At 33.5% G+C, this 20,105-nt stretch overlaps 1 protein-coding gene across 2 annotated transcripts in view; it reads left to right on the forward strand.

The window, feature by feature from the left end:
- The window catches only part of KLHL1 (kelch like family member 1), a 356,958-nt gene that overhangs the window by 163,009 nt on the left and 173,844 nt on the right, over positions 1-20,105 (forward strand). The gene's annotated exons all lie outside the window — the stretch shown is intronic.

Below are 20,105 nucleotides of genomic sequence, written 5' to 3' on the forward strand. Positions count from 1 at the left end.
TATGTGGAGATTGGCCTTGCCTGTAATTAAGTTTGGATGAGGTCTTGAAGGTGGGTCCCTCATGATAAGATCAGTGCCCCTAGAAGGAGAGATACCAGGGAGTTTGCCTTTTCTCTCTCTCCACCTGTGAGGACACAAAGAGAAGGTGGCAATCTGCAAGCCAGGAAGAGAGAGCCTTCACCAGGGACTCCAGTCAGTCTACACCTTCATCTTAGATTTCCCAATCTCCTGAATATGGGGAAAAAAAACCCTGTTCCATAAGCTACCCAGTCAGCAGTGTTGTGTTATAGCAGCCTGAGCTAACGAATAAATTTTCATCATAGCACATTATGTTTGGTATGGCTTTGCTTATATGATATGTGGAAGAAAAAAATCATACTTGCAGTATATGCTATAAAGTATTTATTGATATAGTAAATATGGATTTAAGAACTCCTGGAAACTTCTATAGCAAATGAAAATATTTAGAAGTACAAACCAACTAATCTACTTTTTTAAAAAATAACTTTGACTTTCTGTACCATTTTAATGTTGGGTTCAAACTGAGTTAATATCACCCAGGAAATACTCCTGAAATAATTTAAACCTATTTATGTTTTTTCTTTGATTTTTTTCTATATATAAATAAGTATTTTAACAGCTTTATGGAGATAGCAAAAATCATTTGAATTGTGCACTTTAAATGTGTGAACTTTGTGGTATAGGTTTCTTTTTCATCTTGTCTCCTTTCTAGAAGAGAATAATCAGTTATAACAATTCATATCCATAACATTTCATACCTTAGAAATAGTTATCCTAAAAGCAATTTAATCTAGTTGCTAGCTTATAGTAAGCTCTATGCAAAATGCTAGCCATTTTTCTTATTTTCATTATTAATATTATTAATGATTTGATTGTTATCATCAAAACAATTGTAAAATATAGAACTTTCCTTTTCCAATTCAAGGGAAGAATTTATATGTGATAAATCTCATTAAGCTTTATAGTTGCTACTTATTAAAAAGCTCTTAAGATTCAACATCTTTTCAAATCACTAATGACCGTCAGCCACTTATAAGTCTTCTAATTGTTATTCTTATACAGAATTTCAATATTATTTAATTTTTCTTCTTTAATCCTTTAAGCTGATTAGTAAATTAAATGAAAATATACAAATAAAAGGAGGAAGACACATGCTTTTTAACACTATTGTCAAATTTTTCCTTTGAAATATTTCATGAGAAGGTATAGTACCACTACTGAAATTGTGTGAACCATATAAAATCAATGTAACCAAACACTTCATCAACCAAAATATCAAAGTCCAACTGCAGTCATTTAATTATGCACATTTCATTACAATTAGGAGTTCCTGGCTTAGATAAGCCAAAGAACAATATGCTTCCATATCCAGAGGGATAATGGTCCCTTCTGGTCTAGTTTGAAATTATTAATTTAGTAATAAAGATGTTTTTCGTGCAGCTGCTTGGACTGCTTTGCAATTTATCACACAATAATAATGATATTTTTTTCTTTAGACATTTTAAAATATATGCTCTATAGTAAAATATATTTAAAACTAAAATGGAAAAGACTTAATATACTCAACATTCTAAACAACTCTATCTTAATTTATTTTTGAAACTACGAATGGATTATATGTGGTGTCACATCTGTTGAAATTTAAGTGATTTCAAGTTCTTTTGGAAACATGAAGCTCCAATATTCTCCAGATGCTCATGGCTTAACATTTTAGTGAAGAAAATTTACTGACCAGTTATCTTCCTACATCACTATTTTCTCTCAGTTCTAACACCTTTAAATGAGTGTTTTGCATCTGATATTATAATTTGTCATCACATCTTTGCTTCTGATCCTTCTTTGATCACTCATATGTCCTCATCTAATCTATTCAATTTGTGCTTTGAAAGCAAATCTATTATTATTTATTTTCTTTTTAACTGTTTTAATATAGCACAGCATTTCAGTTTTCCTGGTATGTCTGAGGCTAAGTTCTTTATTGGCTCTTATTATGTATTTGTTTATTTTATTAGTAACATTTTTTTCTAATTTTCAATTTCCTTGCTAAAATATTTAGATATGAATTTGACCTTGAATGTCCACATCTTACCTTGCTGGCTATCTGCCTCTGCTATTCATATTCTTTGCTAACTTTCCTTTGGAAATTTCACCCAGTTATTTGGCTTCAGCTATTGATTTTGTGTGGATAAATCCAAAATCTATTCAGGAAGGTGACCCAAATTGGCAGTGGTTCATGTGCAAAATACTGGAAAATTTTGAATGCAAGCTCAGTATTAGGCAGAAATGTGAAACTAATTCTAAAACGTTAATTTAAACTTTGGCTGCATGAATATGCAGACAGCAACACAATAATTGAAGGAAATAGTTCCCCTTTATTATTAGTCAGATTTCACTATGAGACCTGTGCTTAAATTTGGACGTCATATTTTAAAAGCATTAGAGAGTGACAAATAGAAAGATGAAATTAACAAGAATAGTAAATATTCTATAATTATGTCATATGAAGGGATGTTGAAAGACATTTGAGTGCTTGTAGCTGGATAATATTAGGACATGAAAACAACTGTCTTCACAAGTATGTAGGAATAGATTTATGTCTAAAATGGTGTGTTAATATTCCTCATTCTGTTTTTCATTTTAGTAATCTTCTGTCAAATTAAATGTTATAAGAAAGAATGATATTAAGGTTGATTTGCTTTATGTGAAGATGAATGGAAAGTCCAGTTGTCTACTTCAGTCATCTGATCTTTCTTTCTCCACTGGATTGTCCATGTCCACTATTCATCACTGCCACTTCCTTCCAAGCTCATCTGGACTTTTCAGTAGACTCCTGGAACTGCATTTCCCAGAAATACTCTCTCCATTTGGTTCTGGGCTAAACTTTGCCAATGATAGGTATCCATGTAAGTTATGGAAGGTGGAAGAGGTGCTAGATACAACTTCATAAGCAGTTGAAAGCAGAAAAAAATGGGAAATTGAAATAACTTCTCAACCCTTTGAAAGAGGTTTACTTCACTGCTGTAGACTGAGACTTCTGGAAGTTCTTGAGGAATGGAGTGCCTTTGCTGAGTCCTTTTGAGGACAGTTCACATAGAACTGAAAGTCAAGACCATTAACATAAAGTTCTCGACCTATACTTGCACCGCTCTTGTCAATTCACTATCTACAATCTTTTTTTACATTGAACATAGGTTAGCTTGTTTTCCTTAAAAGAGCAGAGTCACACTTCATATTTGGAAAATTCTAAAACTCTGCTTAAACCTCTAGTCTTATCATCCACCTCTTTTCCTTTCTGCCCCACTACCCCATCATACTTGAATTCCCTAAACAGAATAAGCTCCTTCCCACCTCAGATCATTCCTTAGCCAATTAAAGATATTTTGATATGCATAGTCTTCCACACTTAACTTCTAGACCCCTCCCTGGGAATTTTTTCTCAAAAATAAATGAAACTGCCTTCACCTCTCCTAAGCATGTGCTGTGAATTCCCTTCACATATACTTCACTCATGATATTTCTCTTGCCTGGAATCTCCAGTATCTAATTCTAAATAACCCCTTGGCTTCTAATTTTAGTTCATCCATTCCTAAGGAATATCTTAAAACTTTTCATGGTATTCTTTCTCTCCTTCGAAATTTTAGTATTCCTTTATTTAGGATCATGTGACATCATCATAAACTTCCTTATATAGTTAATTAGCTTTTTATGTCTTCGTGACTGGTCTTCACAATTCTATTGCAGAATCCTTTATGAAAGAATAAGTATTCTCTGTGGAAATGTATTGTGTCCTGATGAAATATCTAGAACATTGTAATATATTCATATATTTCCTTTGGATAGTCTTTTAGGGTTGTGACTTTTAGCACTCAGCACTCATGAATTCAGCGATTCAAAAAGACTGCACATGGTTTCTTCTAAGTTTCTTTTAAATCTCATTTCATCATTATTTTCTCTATTCACATAGTTCTGGTCACATGTATCTTACTGCTTTTTGACTACACCATGCATCTTATCTAATGACCTTTGTGTTTGCTCTTTTTCCCTCTGCCAGAAACACTCTACGACCAAAGAGTTATATCCCTTTCTCTTCTGCCTCAATCAGATGTCTGCTCAGATGTCAACTTCTACAGAGTTCTCATCTCTGAATATTCTTTTTTATAAATATTTATTTATTTGAGAGAGAGAGAGCATGAGCAGAAGTGCCAGAGGGAGAGGGAGAGAATGGCAGGCAGATGCCTTGCTGAGCATAGAGCCCAACTCAGGCCACAGGCCTGATTTCATGACCCTAAGATCATGACCTGAGCTGAAATCAAGAGTTGGGTGCTTAAATGACTGAACCACCTGGGAATCCCTCATCTCTGAGTATTCTATATAAAGTGGTACTGCTTCCAAAAGTGTATACTTTTACACTGTTTTATATCCTTTAGAATACTTGTTAGTTTCTGGGTTTATATTTTTTATTTTGTTGTTGTTTTGTTGATTTCTCCTCTACCATTACCGTGGTAGCTTGTTGGTAGCATTTCTTTAAACTTCTATACCTTAAGTGCATAGCATTTATTGTTGAGTGAATGAGCAAAAGAGTGAGTGACTGTTGAATACTCTGTACCAGGAACTATAGTAGGTGGTACTGGAAATACAATGGTGACCAAAATAGACAGATTGCCCTTGGAATAAAGATGAATATGTTGGATGCAAAAAAATTATTATAGATGACAATTATATATATGCATATATATTTGCATATATGTATTTATATGGCAACTGCTATAAAGGACAATATAATGATACTATGGAAGAGTAAAATAGAGAAAACCTCTTTAACAAGCAATGCTTTATACTGAGTTGTAAAGGATGAGTCAGAATTCATCAGATGACGAGTTGGCTAAGGAATGTTCATAATGAGCCAATGATCTGAGGTGGGAAGGAGCTTATTCTGTTTAGGGAAGGAATGTTCATAATGAGCCAATGATCTGAGGTGGGAAGGAGCTTATTCTGTTTAGGGAATTCAAGTGTGATGGGATAGTGGGGCAGAAAGGAAGAGAGGTGGATGATAAGACTAGAGATTTAAGCAGAGCCAATTTTCCAAAGTTCTTGAGAATTTTTTAAGGATTCAGGTTTTTATATTGAGTATATTGGTGTATCTTTGAAAGTTTTTGAGCAAATAAAAGCCAAGATTTAATTTAAAGACTAGTTGTTGAACTGCCATGAAGAGGAGGCAAAAAGAGAGATCCAGAATAAAGGTTGGCACTTCACTAGAGGTCTATATGTATATTGGGTGAATAAGAAAGGAAAAGGGAAACTGAGGTAACTCTAACTTCTGCCATTGTTTTTAATAGCAATGCTTTTCACTACTGGTGGTAGAGGTATACAAGCTAAGTGTATATAGTATATATCAGGCATTGTTCTAGGTATCAAACATACTTACTTAATTTAATCCTTTCAAAACTCCAACAAGGTATGCATAATACCCATTCTAAAAATGATAAAACTAAGACTCAGAGATGTTCAATAATTTACTGAAGAACAATAACAAGAACATGATGGAATGAGGATGTAAGCCTAGTGCTGTCTTACTAAAAATAAGGTGTTCTATCTATTATGCTAATGATTACACAGTGATTACATTTTATCTATTATACCAAATCAGATTTCTGATGTCCAGGACACTTCAAAACATGCATTACTTCAAACAAATGGATTTTATAAACCTAAAACATAGATGAGAGCACAGAACTCCATGAATATTTTGCTCCTCAGTTTTTGTTTTTATTTTGTTTTGTTTTCATTTCCCTGTTCAGTTCACTCTCATTTCTGCCCAGTGCTACCAGCATGGCATGCAGCATTTCACGATGTTTATGCTAGAGGCAGAAGCTTGGCAATAGGACTAATCAGAGGCTCCCATGCTCAATCAGTAGCTTTGAAAGGTGAAGGTCTCAGAACTGGAGCAGAAAGCCTCCCCACATCCAGGTGAGAGTAGCTACCCTATTAGCCTGGTACCCTAAAAATCCTATACATCATTCACTTGTCCTTCAGAGCCATTATAGCAATGCCAGAGAAAAAGAAAACTTCATGTGATTTCTGTACATGGTTTTGGAATATCTGACATTTCTTATGGTTCCTAGCTAGCAGCATGCTCTTTTCTATCTTTACTAATAACCCTTCCAATCACCCATAAATTAGAGTTTGCTTTGGGAGAATACACAGAATTTAATTGCTTTGCTTTTTTAAGTCATTAAAACAAGGTTCCCTTCATCTATAGTTTTCACAGGACTATTATGTGATAATTAGAAAAAAAATTGTGTTGAATGTTATCTTCTCTTATGATAATTCATTCCTTCCTATTACTACTTTTCAGTATCTTATATACCTACAGTGATGTGGTTAATGAGTTTAAGTTATTATACAATTGTCAAGTTAAAAAAAGCAAAATTTGATTTTCTGCATTTCTTTGTAAATGAAAGAAATGAAGCTTGAATACAATGAGTGGCTTGAAGGACACCAAAGCTGGATGATCACAAGCAGGAAGGAAGCATGTAGAAGCCTCCATAGAAAGGAACTTCCTATTGTTTTTGTTTGTTTTTCTTTTTTTTTCACGTTTTTGTTTTTCTTTACTTCCTCTGTCACTAAATTAAGCTTACGAGTCCTTACAGTCAGTCATCTGTTTCTAACTCAGTCATTGGTACAATTCTAGCCTGCTGGCTAAGACTAAGTTGATTTGAATGGAATTTTAAAAAACTGACTTTTGTGTTTAGTGTCATGTGCAAACAGGATATTAGCATTACACTGAATAAACCGATAGAGATGAATAATAAATAGTAATACTATAACACATAATTATTCACTCATGCGATTGCAGTTTGACTACACGGAACTCTGTAATTGTTAGGGCTCATAAAATAACCACATTTAAATATGCACTTATGACAGTTTCAAAGACTAATTAAGCATAATCACAGAGTATGCAATGAAAATTATAAGCTTTTTAAGGGTCCATTTTAGATACAGTCCATTTCTTCTATTCAGATGCTCTTCAAATGTTTCCTTTTTAGGTTTTTATATCCAAACTGAAGAGCATTTTATTTTAAGAAACATATCCTTCGTTTTCTTGATGTTGATGATGTTGAAGAGAATAATAATATTCATCTACTGGAAAAGTATTCTGTTCATTTTAAAGATGGCTTCATTTGAATATTTTAACTTTATCTTCATTTCTTTTACTGAGCCTATTTCTAAAACACAGAGATATAGCATATAGCTGTATGAAATCACAACACAAACAGAATCTACTATTAAAAGTGTATTAGGTTTTCTTTATTGTCTAGTAGACATAAATATTTCTGTAATTGCTATTGTCTTGAATTGATGCTAGAGCAACAGAACTAACAAAGTATCAAGAAGGAATTAATGTTACAAAATATCCTATAAACACACATAAAAAAGATTTTCATAATTTGTGAGTAGTCCCCAAATATTTGTTTCAATCACTTAATCTATAGAATTCCCTTCTGTAATAAGTAATATTACTATAGTATTAGAACAGTATTAATGGGGCTTCTTATGTGATATCAGAAGAAAGGAAAGCCAGAAACTTTTTGGCTACAGAACCCTTTCCAATTTACAAAGCACAGTTCTTCAACAAATGAAATCAATAACATGCTTTCGGTCAAGTGAAAACAAATTCTAATTTTTTATGCCAATGAAAGTTTCATTTTATTATAATAATTTGCACCCCTGGGGCATCTGTATGGCTCAGTTGGTTAAGCATCTGACTTCGGCTCAGATCGTTATCTTTGAGTCCTGGGATCAATCACTACTTCAGGCTCCCCACGCAGTGGGCATCTGCTTCTCCTTCTCCCTCCTCCTCTGCTCTGCCCCCTGCTAGTGCTCTCTCTCTCTCTCTCTCTCTCATATAAATAAATAAAATCTTTGAAAAGTAATTTGCACCTCAAGAACTGATGTAAAATATTTATATTTTCTAGTGAGGTAATGAATCCCATATTATGAAACTAATTTCTTTTTATGCTTCTCTTTTAGATTTTTCTTTTATTGGTCAGTTTTCAGTTAAGGACTATACTTGTGCATAAAGATCTTTAACAATTTTTAAAAGAAGAATAAAAGGTAGAGGGATTGATTATAGTTCATAAGAAACATGATACATCTATCTTTGCTGGAGGGTAAAGTCAGTCTGCCCTTTGTAGGTAGGGCAGAGTTCAGATGGGGCAGATCATTTCCTTAAAGGAATGCTTTAAGAAATGTATTATACAACCAGACAGAATTCCAGGAAAAAATAACTTCTAATAGAGTATCGGTATTCCCCCAAGACCCCAAGTTACTCTGAAGATGTAACTATGCACAGAGCTAGGGGCATCTGGGTGGCTGTGTCTGTTAATGATCTACCTTTGGCTCAGGTCATGATCCCAGAGTCTTGGGATGGAGCCTGGCATCCTGCTCACTGCTCAGTGGGGAGCCTGCTTCTCCCTCTCCTGCTGCTGCTCCCCTTCTTGTGCTCTCTCTCTCTCTCTCAAATATAAATAAATAAACAAATCTTTGAAAAATACTGTGCACAGAGCTAGATTATATATTTCACAAGGTAACAAATTGCATCTTACTTGTTCATATCTGTATTCTTAGTTCTTAATATATAGCAACGTTCTCACTTTTTAAGATTTTCCTAAAGATTTTATTTTTAAGTAATCTCTATATCCAATATGGGTGTTGAAATTAGAACCCCAAGATCAAGAGTTGCAATACTCTACCAACAGAGCCAGCCAGGCATATCACATCTTTTTCATTTTAGATACATGAATATGATATTTGAAAGAAAGAAAAAAATGAATAAAGAATTTCAAAGATTAATAATTTAATATGCTGTTATAAATTTTATTGACTTAAGTGAAATCTAATGAATATTAATAATTTGGAGTGAAATATATTATCCCTATCCCACAATAATTAAAAATATTTATATTTTGCTCAATTTTACTTTTCATACATCTATATTAAAATATAGTTGTAAATACATACATACAGGGTGCTATCATGATCTTTAAAGTTTATCAGTTTCTTTTAATCAGTTATTTCAAAACTGTTGGGATCCCTGGGTGGCGCAGCGGTTTGGCGCCTGCCTTTGGCCCAGGGAGCGATCCTGGAGACCCGGGATCGAATCCCACATCAGGCTCCCGGTGCATGGAGCCTGCTTCTCTCTCTGCCTGTGTCTCTGCCTCTCTCTCTCTCTTTGTGACTATCATAAATAAATTAAAAAAACAAAAACAAAAACAAAAAAAACTGTTTAAGAGGTAACATAGATTCCATATATGCTGTGTGTATATTTTTAAGTTTTTAATAGACTCATTTCATAATCAAGATTTATATTTAATATTTTTAGTATTTATTAGTTTTTAAAGATGTTTATTTTTATTAAGAGAGAGAGGGAACATGTGAGCAAGAGGAGGAGCAGAAGGGGGAGAGGTAGAGAGAGGTTCCTCAAATAGACTCCCTGCTGAGAGCCCACTTAGGGCTGCCTCTCACAACCCTGAGATCATAATCGGAGCTGAAACCAAGAGTCATATGCTCAACCAACAGAGCCACCCAGGCACTCCAATATTTTTTTAATATTTCAAATGAAACTTACTCTTATTTAAACTCAATTTGGGGTCACCTGGATGTCTCAGCCAGTTAACTATCTGATTCTTGATTTTGGTATAGGTCATGATCTCAAGGTCATGAGACTGAGCTCTGCATCATGCTCTGGGCTGCTGAAGATTCTCTTCCTCCCTGTCTCCCTCTGTTCCTCCTCTCTACTCACAATCTATCCCCCAAAAAATTAATAAAAAAATAAAATAAAATCATTTTTATTTAAGGTCATCAGGCTATCAAGGAATAAATATGTAGAATAAACACAAAGTATTTTGTCCAACACAAAGGGCACAAACAGAAAAATTAATAGTAGGGCAAATATATCCTATTTTCATATATGATTGCAGATTATTTAAAATAGCACACCATCATTAAAAGTTGCTGGATAATAGTAAGCAGAAATCAGAAAGATCAGAAGAATGGGATTCAGATCCTGACTTTACTATGTTCAATAAACCCTAGACTTTAGGTGGTGGGCTTTATCCCAATAACCACTTATAACTATTCTTTGCTCTTTTTATATATGAAGTAGTATTCATTTGAACAACATAAAAAAAGATATTTTAATGATATATAATTTACAAATGGTGTAAAAGTATTCTTGTAAATAATGAAGAGTAGACTTTTAAAGCAAAATAGACTATTTCATCAATACTAAATCTAAGCAGATGTATTGGGAGACTGAATAAAGTTTCCAACCAGATATTATCCTATTCTAAGCATTTTTAAGGGCAATTTATATTTTAATGGGGTCTAAAGTTAAAAGAACATGAAGAGTTTTCCAAATATATGGGCAGAGATGGAATTCAGTTTCTTCTCCAGTTTTATTTAAAAGGAAAATAAGCTGATTATCAATTATAGTTTTCTATTTTTAATTCTGGTAATGAATAGATGAATAGGAAAAATTGGGATAACTAAATGACAAGGAGACAGAGGATAACATAAAATGTACAAGAAGATACTTTTCAAATGAATATATTGCAATTGAACTAGGAGAAAATTGATGATGTTAAAATTAGGTTTTATTATATAGTCAATGATTAAGACATATCTGCATAAATTTACATGCACAAATAGGCATCTGTATGAACATTGCATATATTAATCCAGATGAAAGGTTATATTTTTAAGCAGTAAACTCTATAACCATAATTTACATTGTTTTGTAAATCCACATTTTCCACAGATCATACACATATATACTTATATTATGATCATCATTATCATATTAAGTTTTACATTTTAAACTTTTATTAATTTGATACAGAATTAGAAAAAGCATAAATAAAATATGGACAACAATTAGGACATCATCTTCTTAATAAGGTTTGTCATATGTTCTGATAGATACCACTGTAAGGATACAATAATATACTCCTTCCTCTTTGGCAAGTGCATTTTCTCAATTATTCAGCAAGATTATGGGGAAGGATGTTTATAATATTGAAAACTTGAAATTCCAACTTTTCCCAAAGACTCTAAAGCTTGGTTTTTAAGTAACCAGTGATATGGTGTGTATTTGTATGTCGTGCTTCCACAAGTAAGAAGCCTTTAGTGGTTTGTGATGGTTTAGCTGTCAGCAGGCTGAAACATCATTTGACTTAGGAAAGAATATTATTTTACTAGATCATTTAGAATAAAAAGTGAACAGTTGGATGAACTCACTTGAAATTCATCACAGTAAATTGACACTCATGTCTTTTACTTTTGAAGTCTTAAAATGCCCTGAGAATTATTGCTTTATTTTACTTCAAGAAGCCAGAAATATGAGTGATGTAGTCCAAGTTAGTACAAATAAAACTGGATAGTAAACATAACTTAATATAAACAACATCAATATCTATAAACTTCTCATAGTAAATGTGTCGTTTGGCAGCCTAGACTACAGAGATACGAGTCAGTGGAGCCTCAGGTCCCAGGTCCACTTTTCTGACAGATCAATAGATGAAAAACTTACCAACTCCAAGAATCAGCTTGAGTGAACAGAATAACATAAGCCAACCATTAACTCTCCAAAATCAAATATTAGTGGAAAAAAGCTTTATCTTATTGACCAAAGAAGAAAAAATATATAGTAATCTATAATGCCTTTTGCCTTATTTTTAAAAGCCAAGATAATATATATCAAATTATATATATAATATATATCAAAATTAGATTTGAAAGATATGTAATTCCCTTCAAATACTAGTTTTAGTTGCTATTATTGTGTTAATCTACACTGTGACTAATAATAAGATTTTGTACAAATATGGTACATATTGTATAATATGGTACATTTGTATAATATGCATATTATATACATTAAATATTATAACCTAAAATTTTAATTAATAATTCTTAGTGTTTTTGACATTCCTTGTAACTCAATTTTTCCTTGAAGTTCATTTTTAAAATAATTTATAAAAGAAATGTACACCACTGAGATTTAAGGAAAAAATGGTCCAAATCTTGGCATAGATATTGAAGAAGTAATTCCAATTAGATAGACTAAAGTAGATAATTTCCTGGGGCACCTGGGTGGCTCAGTAAGTTAAGCAGCTGGTGCTTGACTTTAGCTCAGTTCATGATCTGAGTCCTGGTTTGAGCCCGCCCATGTTGGGCTCTGCAATTAGAGGGGCACCTGCTTCAGGATTCTCTCTCTCTCCCCTGTGTTCCCCTCCTGAGTTTCTTCACTCTCTCTGTCAAATAAATAAATAAATCTATCTATCTTTAATAAATAAATAAACTAGAAAACTTCTCAAGTCTCTTTAAAACATGGGGTAAAAGTCTAGATTGCACTGTTTTATTTTACTTGTTTGTTTATTTTGTCCAGAATGTGTTCCCACAAGTTCTGCTTTGACTTTGGCCAACAACCTCATTTTTAAACTAGCTTGTTTCAAATTCCATTATATCTTAATTGCTGAAGGTGTGTGAGATTTCAACATTTCTAGAACACACAAAAAGAAGGTAAAGTATAAGAATAAAAATTGCACTGAAAATTTTAAGACTCAGCTTTTTAATAGTTTAATAAAACTGTGTGTCTTTGAGCAATTCACTTGAGACCTCTCTCATTAACTGTAAGATGATGTAGTTTATTTGAGATCATACTGGTCCCATGTGGTCCCTCGCAGCCTTATGATTTTTCCCAATATCTTGTTAAATCTGAAATTTCCATGAAATGTAAATGTATTTCTAGATACAATGGAAAAGTGACATTTTACAAGTAATAAAGCCTAGTGTCACTACAAGTAGAACATTATCTGGTAGTGGTAGAGGATCAACAAATAATTGTTGGACGGATGAGTAAACGTTTTCCTGCTTCCAAATGTTTTATGTTTTATAAAAACACATTATTGAAGTAATAATTCACCAAAAATACAATTCACCATTTTAAAGTGTACAACTCAGGGCTTTTTAGTATATTCACAGAACTGTGCTTCCATCAGCATTATCAGTTTTCAAACACTTCTATTACTTTATAAAGAAACCCTCTGTCTATTAATAGTCACCCTCCCCCTATTGGAATCGTGCAATATATGGGCTTTTGAGACTAGCTTCTTTTGCTTGGTATAATGTTCTCAAGATTTATTCCTGTTACAGCATGTACTAGTACTTCATTTGTCTTTATTACCAATATTACATCACATGGATAGCACCCCATTTTATATTTCTATTTATCAGTTGATGGACAGTTAAGTTGTTTACACTTTGGAGCCATTATGACTAACTCTGCTATGAACATTTGTTTACAGGTTTTTGTGTGGACATAATATTTTTGTTTTTTTGTTTTTTGGGGGCTTTTTATATGTAACCAGGAATGAAGTGGTTATATAGGAATTCTGTTAAAGGTTCTGAAGACCTACCAGATTATTTTTCTTTTTCTTTCCTTCTTTTTTGTTTTTTAGGATTTGATTTATTCATGAGAGGCACAGAGAGAGGCAGAGACATAGACAGAGGGCAAAGCAGGCTTTTCACAGGGAGCCAGATGAGGGACTCCATCCCTGGTCGGAGTTCACACCCTGAGCCAAAGGCAGACGCTCAACCACTGAGCCACTCAGGTGTCCCCAGATTATTTTTTAGAGCAGCTGCACCATTTCACATTCCCCACAAGAGACTCTAAGTTTTCAATTTCTCTATATCCTTGCCAATAATTTTTAAAAATATTTTATTTATTTGACACAGATACAGAGTGCACAAGCAGGGGAAGCAGCAAGCAGAGGGAAAGGGAGAAGCAGGCTCCCTGCTCTGCAGGTAGCCCCACACTGGGCTGGATCCCTGGACCCTGTGAGATCATGACGTAAGCAGAAAGCAGACACTTCACCCACTTTAGCCACCCAGGCACCTCACCAATAACTTTTTATTAACTTTCTTCTTGATTATAGATTACCTGATGGGTGTGAAGTGATATCTTCTGGTTTAGATTTGAATTTCCCTAATCCCAGTGAAACTGAACATCTTTTCACGTACTTATTGGATATTTTTATATCTTTGGAGAAATACCTTTTCTGCTCCTTTGCCCATTTTTAATTTTTAATTTGTCTTTTTATTGTTGATTTATAAAAGTTCTTCATGTATCGGAGACATTCCCTGGGCTTAGCATAAATGGCTTTACATGCATTAGTGAAAGATTCACATGAGACAGGTGAAATTATTGTTCTCATTTTATAGATGAGAAAACTAAGATACAAGATTAAATTTCTCACCCAAAGCCACCCAAATAATGAATTGTAGATATTGAACTTTAATATAGAGCACAAGTATTAACCACTATGTATCACTGCCGTAGGTTTTACTTGTAAGACTATAATCATTTTATCATTTCATTGAAAAAAATATATTATCCCAAGATGAAGATAACTTCAAAAGTGATTTTTAAAGACATTATTGGAGAAAGTACACGTTTTGGCTTTAATTTAAGTAAAATAATGTGGGATGACGCAATCAATGTCAAACATGGCCCTTCTATGTAAAGTACTTTAAGAATTCTAAAGTGCAAGGCTAATGAAAGGCATCATTATATTTTTATCAACACACCTTGGTTTACTTCTAATCTTAGAAGAGCAGATGTTGCTCCAACTATTCAAGATTTATTCTTCCACTTCTTGATCTCAGTTCTCCTCTATTATTATTAGAATTTTTTCCTGTTAAATACCTTCTTTTATAAATTGTCTTTTTTTTTTTTTTGCACTGACGCAATCTAACCAAACATTTTTCTCTGTTTTCACTTCTCCATCACCATTCACTCCCAAGTATAATCTTAAGGTTACTGAAATAATTAATTATGAGAAGGAGATGACTCAACTTAGTTGGCACTAAGACCTTTAAATAATGAAGGAAGATCACGTTTGGTGAAGATTATATGTGAGGGATTTTTCAGGGTACTTGGAATTAAGGAATGTTTGTTTATCCTCTACCCACCTGTTACTCATTCTTTCTCTTCACCTATACCCATTAGCTCAAGACATACTGTCTAACGGAGAGCAGACTGTCCACAAAAGAAGTTCAGAAAGAAATTGAGTAGGTTTATTTGATCTGGGTTTTATCTGGTATCATCATTCCGAAATACCTTACATAAAAAGAGAAAGAAAACTTGCTGCATGCCCGTACTAAACAAAATCCTAGTGATAAGGCTTTTGACCTTGACAGAAAAAAAATGGGAGCCCTTCAATGTTTCAAAAGGCATAAAGAGGGGAGCAGGCTATAGAAAGACATCGAAGCTTTAGGGCATGCTATGTCCTACAGGCCTTCATATATTGGAACAAAATATAGAAGCAATAGTTACCTGAGTAATTGGGGCAGCTTGACTTTTCCTAAGATATAAGAAATAAGTTCTCTAAATATTATCATAATATTTCCATATCCAGATAAGGATTGCCTGCTTTCAACACCACTACATTTCTTATTGAACCTTATTTTATACTGGCTTACTACTACTATACAAGATGGGAAAGTAGGTAAAAGTGACTTATAAACAAATGGGCATACATTTTCCAAAGTAAAAACACGATGCTAATACAAACAAGAAATAATGAGTAAAAATCATGAATCACACAAATGTACATTGAGCACATACCATGTAATTTTTCTCACAAATGCGCATCAGCAGGATGGTAAAGTAGTTTAAAGAGATCAAAGTCACTAAGAATAAGCATCCTGAAATGAACTTGCAAAGTTAAAGACAAAGCTGGTTAATGCCCTACAAAGAAGTAAATTTTAAACATTATTGTTTCTCTTTCCCACTAGGCAGAAATTATTTGCAACTGTCATTATTCTGCAAGTTAATAAGTAATTTCACAGAGCTTAAGCTCTAATCAATAGAAATGGCAAATCAAACAAATGTATATTCTCTTAGCAAATTAAATAATTCTTCAATGGTGACTTTCGTGTTCCAATATGACACTAAAATGATATACAGTCATCCATGTATCTTACTTACAAGTGTTGCATAATATTTCTTAGCTATATAGAGAGCAAAAAGGACAAGCAATTACAGTGTCTTCACAACTTCACCAAAATAATAATAATTAGAATAGATTAGTATAAGCCAGACAATATTCTATTACATATTAACTATTTTAATCGTCACAATGCTATGATATAGGTAGTTTCTTTATGGTCAAAGAAACTGAGGCAAAGAAAAGTTAATTAACTAACTGAACTGTACTTATTCATGAGTACATGGAGCCAGAATTCAAATTAGGGAACTAGCTTCAAAGTCCATAATTTAAGCCATTGCCCTATATTGTCTCTCCCTAACTCTCCTTCTTATGTCCTGATTCTTCCTCAACTATCTTAGTGCCATAAGAGTAATTCTTTCCCATCAACACTTCCTAAAATCACCTCAAAGAGCAATATAATACTAACAATGATGATGATGGTGATGCTTCTATTCAAAAATTGGTACTTAAAAAAGAAATATAAGTGTTATTAAAAGTATTTTAGCAATATGATTTTTTGATCTGTAGTTGACATTTAAAATTTGAAGTTTTCCTATAATCACAATGTCAACACAAGAACCCTAGCACCTGCCCTCCAAACCAGATCACCACCCCCAAGCAATTCCAGAGTAGAAGTTCTTAAGCCCCTATTGCAGTATGAATTCAATCTCCACTAAGGCTAGAAAAGCTGTGGCCAAATTGATCAGTGGCCCTACAGTTTACAAATCCAGTTGTACTTTTCTATGCCAGTTTTTCTGTGGTGTTAAACACTTATGAACACTTTCTTCTTTAGAGTGTCTCAAACCTTGAATTTTCAGGCATTTTTCATTACTGATTTCCTTTCTTTCTTACCATTGACTGAACTCTACTTCTTTCTACTTCTTTGCCTAGAGTTCACTTTTCTGGCAAATCTCTCATCTGTTCTTACCTGATATTGAATTAGCTTTTAATTCTTTTTCTCCCCCACATAATTCATTTTAAAATATTTTATAATGTAATATTTGTAATCCATTTTTTAATATTTTCACATATTTATTTGTAAATGTTCGTTCATTTTAAGCAGTTTATTTTATAAAATATGAAACTTAGAATATATATTAATGTGACAAAGTGTGATATTCGAATAACCGTCCATGATAGTGATACCTAACTTAAATCTCAAACTTCTTAAGCACACTCTACCTGTGCACTCAATGAAATCCTTTCTACCCGTTATTCCCTCAAAGGTAAACACTATTCTTTGAGGATGGTAGGAATTTTGTGTTTTAGATACAGATGTTTTTTGTAATATATTTACCACACACATATATATATATCCCTAAATATGCATTGTTCAGTTTTGCTTGTTCTTGGGCTTTATTATTTTTTTTAAAGGTTTTACTTATTTATTTATTTGAGAGAGAGAGAGAGACAGAGAGTACATGCAGGGTGTGGGGAAGAGGAAAAAGTAGGGTCCCCTATGAGCATGGAGCCCCACATGGGCCTCAATCCCAGGACCTGGAGATCATGACCTGAACCATAGGTACATGCTTAGCCGACTGAGCCACCAAGGTGCCCCATTCTCAAGCTTTATAAAAATTGTATTATTCTTTTTAATTTTTTTTTAAATTTTTATTTATTTATGATAGTCACAGAGAGAGAGAGAGAGAGAGGCAGAGACACAGGCGGAGGGAGAAGCAGGCTCCATTCACCGGGAGCCCGATGTGGGATTCGATCCCGGGTCTCCAGGATCGCGCCCTGGGCCAAAGGCAGGCGCCAAACCGTTGCGCCACCCAGGGATCCCTAAAAATTGTATTAAATCATAGTTTTCAGTGGAGATAAAATAGCATTTTATTATTTACTTTTCTTTAGTTACAAGGTTAATTTCCTTAAATCCAAATGTGATTAAATCTATTGGCAGCTAAATATTCTTTAATGGTTTCCCCAGTTATAAGTGTAAACTGTAAGCATACAGTAATTTTATAATCTAGTGCCTACGTTCTTTTCCAGTCACATTACCAGATTTCCTTGTGTCTTTCTGCTACCCTGCCATATTCAATACTTGTAGCTCTATACCACTCCATGATATTTCATTGCTGGGTCCTTATGCACTATTCTCCTAACCTAAGCCTTTCATTTTTCCTGTATGTATTCTCAAAATTTCAATTTAATTTTCAACCTTAAAATATAATTTAAGTAAAATGTTCCCTTACATATCTCCTAATCACCCCAAAAACTTTTCCTATGCTTTCTTGTAAACTTGACCTTTTATCGGTTGTAGAACTTACTACATTTTTATGTGTATTATTAATTCCTAATCTCCATAAGAAATTAATTATTTTTTAAAAAGTTAGAGGCTACTAGTATACCTCACCTAAAACTTGAAAAAATATTGTTTTGATGGAATGATTAGACAAACTAATGAATAATTGAATAAGCCGATGAATGGGGGAAAAGGGGGAATAAAACCCACACAGTATTTGAGAAAAAGAAAGAACAGGAAAGGTTTAGGTCATGAAGGCTGTCTTCACACTGAGTTTGAAATGTGACCAAGTTTCAACAGATAGGGAGGAAGAACTTTAAGAGAGATCTGTTACATGGATTTGGAATACTTTGAAATAGTTTCAGATATAATTATAAGCCTGAATTAATTCAGTTATACTAATTCTCAGTCCATATACACTAACATTTATGTAGCAAATGCTCATTTGAAACACCTAAAACATTGCTTTTGCAAGATTGAGATCCACTGAACAGAAACCCTATTATTGTACTCACATTGACGGATAGGGATTATAGGATTATAACTGTATTAATAGATGTCCTACAAGACACATGCATTATAAATCATGTTGCTGACAATAGGAGTGACTTGACCTGCTGTGTAAATTTATCTTATCAGATTTCTAGTAAGGTGTTCAGTAATGTTACTTTTTACTGAGGAAAGAGGTTTTTAATTTATTCCAAAGAAAATTTTTGCAATTGCTACCCTACTGGCGAGGTTGTTTTATGGAAAATAAATATATGTCCCTTGTTACTTGGTCAGTAAGATCATTTACATTTTCATATACAGGAGTCTCATTATCTGCCAAGTTGGTGCTGAAGCAGCATGAGGCATTAATTGTTATGCAGAAATAGACTTATGAATATGCTAAAATGGGATAGGGTTAACATTTATGACTGCTTATGTATTTGTATATTTAATGTTCCTGTTTATTTCATGTGCAACCTTTACTTTATGAGTGCATACAGAGGAGAATTAATGTTTGTGAGGGGTTTTGTGTCAGAGATAATATGTGGACAAACAGTTAATGTTTGCTGACCTCTCTCTTTTTCTCCAAAGAATATTTGTGAATGAAAAATTCAATGAACAGGGACGCCTGGGTGGCTCAGTGGTTGAGTGTCTGCCTTCTGCTCAGGGCATGATCCCAGAGTCCCGGGATTGAGTCCCACTTCGGGCTCCCTGCATGGAGTCTGTTTCTCCTATCTGTATGTATATCTCCACAAAATAAAGAGCTCAAGAAAGTCATAAATGTATATCAAAATCTAATATTTTCTAAGAACATGTCTAAACAAACACAAATACCCAAGAAAATCCACTTATGCCTATTATATTACTCATCAATTTAGCGTTCTTAACTTTTTTACTCATTTACTTTCTTATGTGTGTGAAATAATGTTGCCTAGTCCTTCATGGTGATATTAATTAGGATTGTCACTTTCATTATATCGATTCATTGGGTTCTGCCTGAATATCTGTTAAAATAACACTGTAAACTACAGACGAACTAATGTTTTATGTCTTTAAACATTTATTTACTTTCTTAGTTTTCTGTTACAATGGAATTAATTTAGGATTCACTAATTGTCTTCCAAAATTTAGAGATAGGCAAGCTCACATACATTTTAAATGAATGGGAATTCTGGTAAAGACAGCAAGCACTGTTTTCATAACTCCTTTCCATTCATAACTCCATAATGAATGGAAAAACATGGAATAAAGAAGAAAATTCATCTGCATTTGAACCAGTGAATTATAATAACGGAATA

The sequence above is a fragment of the Vulpes lagopus genome, chromosome 16 (genome assembly GCF_018345385.1).
Source record: "Vulpes lagopus strain Blue_001 chromosome 16, ASM1834538v1, whole genome shotgun sequence".
NCBI classification, from domain to species: domain Eukaryota; kingdom Metazoa; phylum Chordata; class Mammalia; order Carnivora; family Canidae; genus Vulpes; species Vulpes lagopus.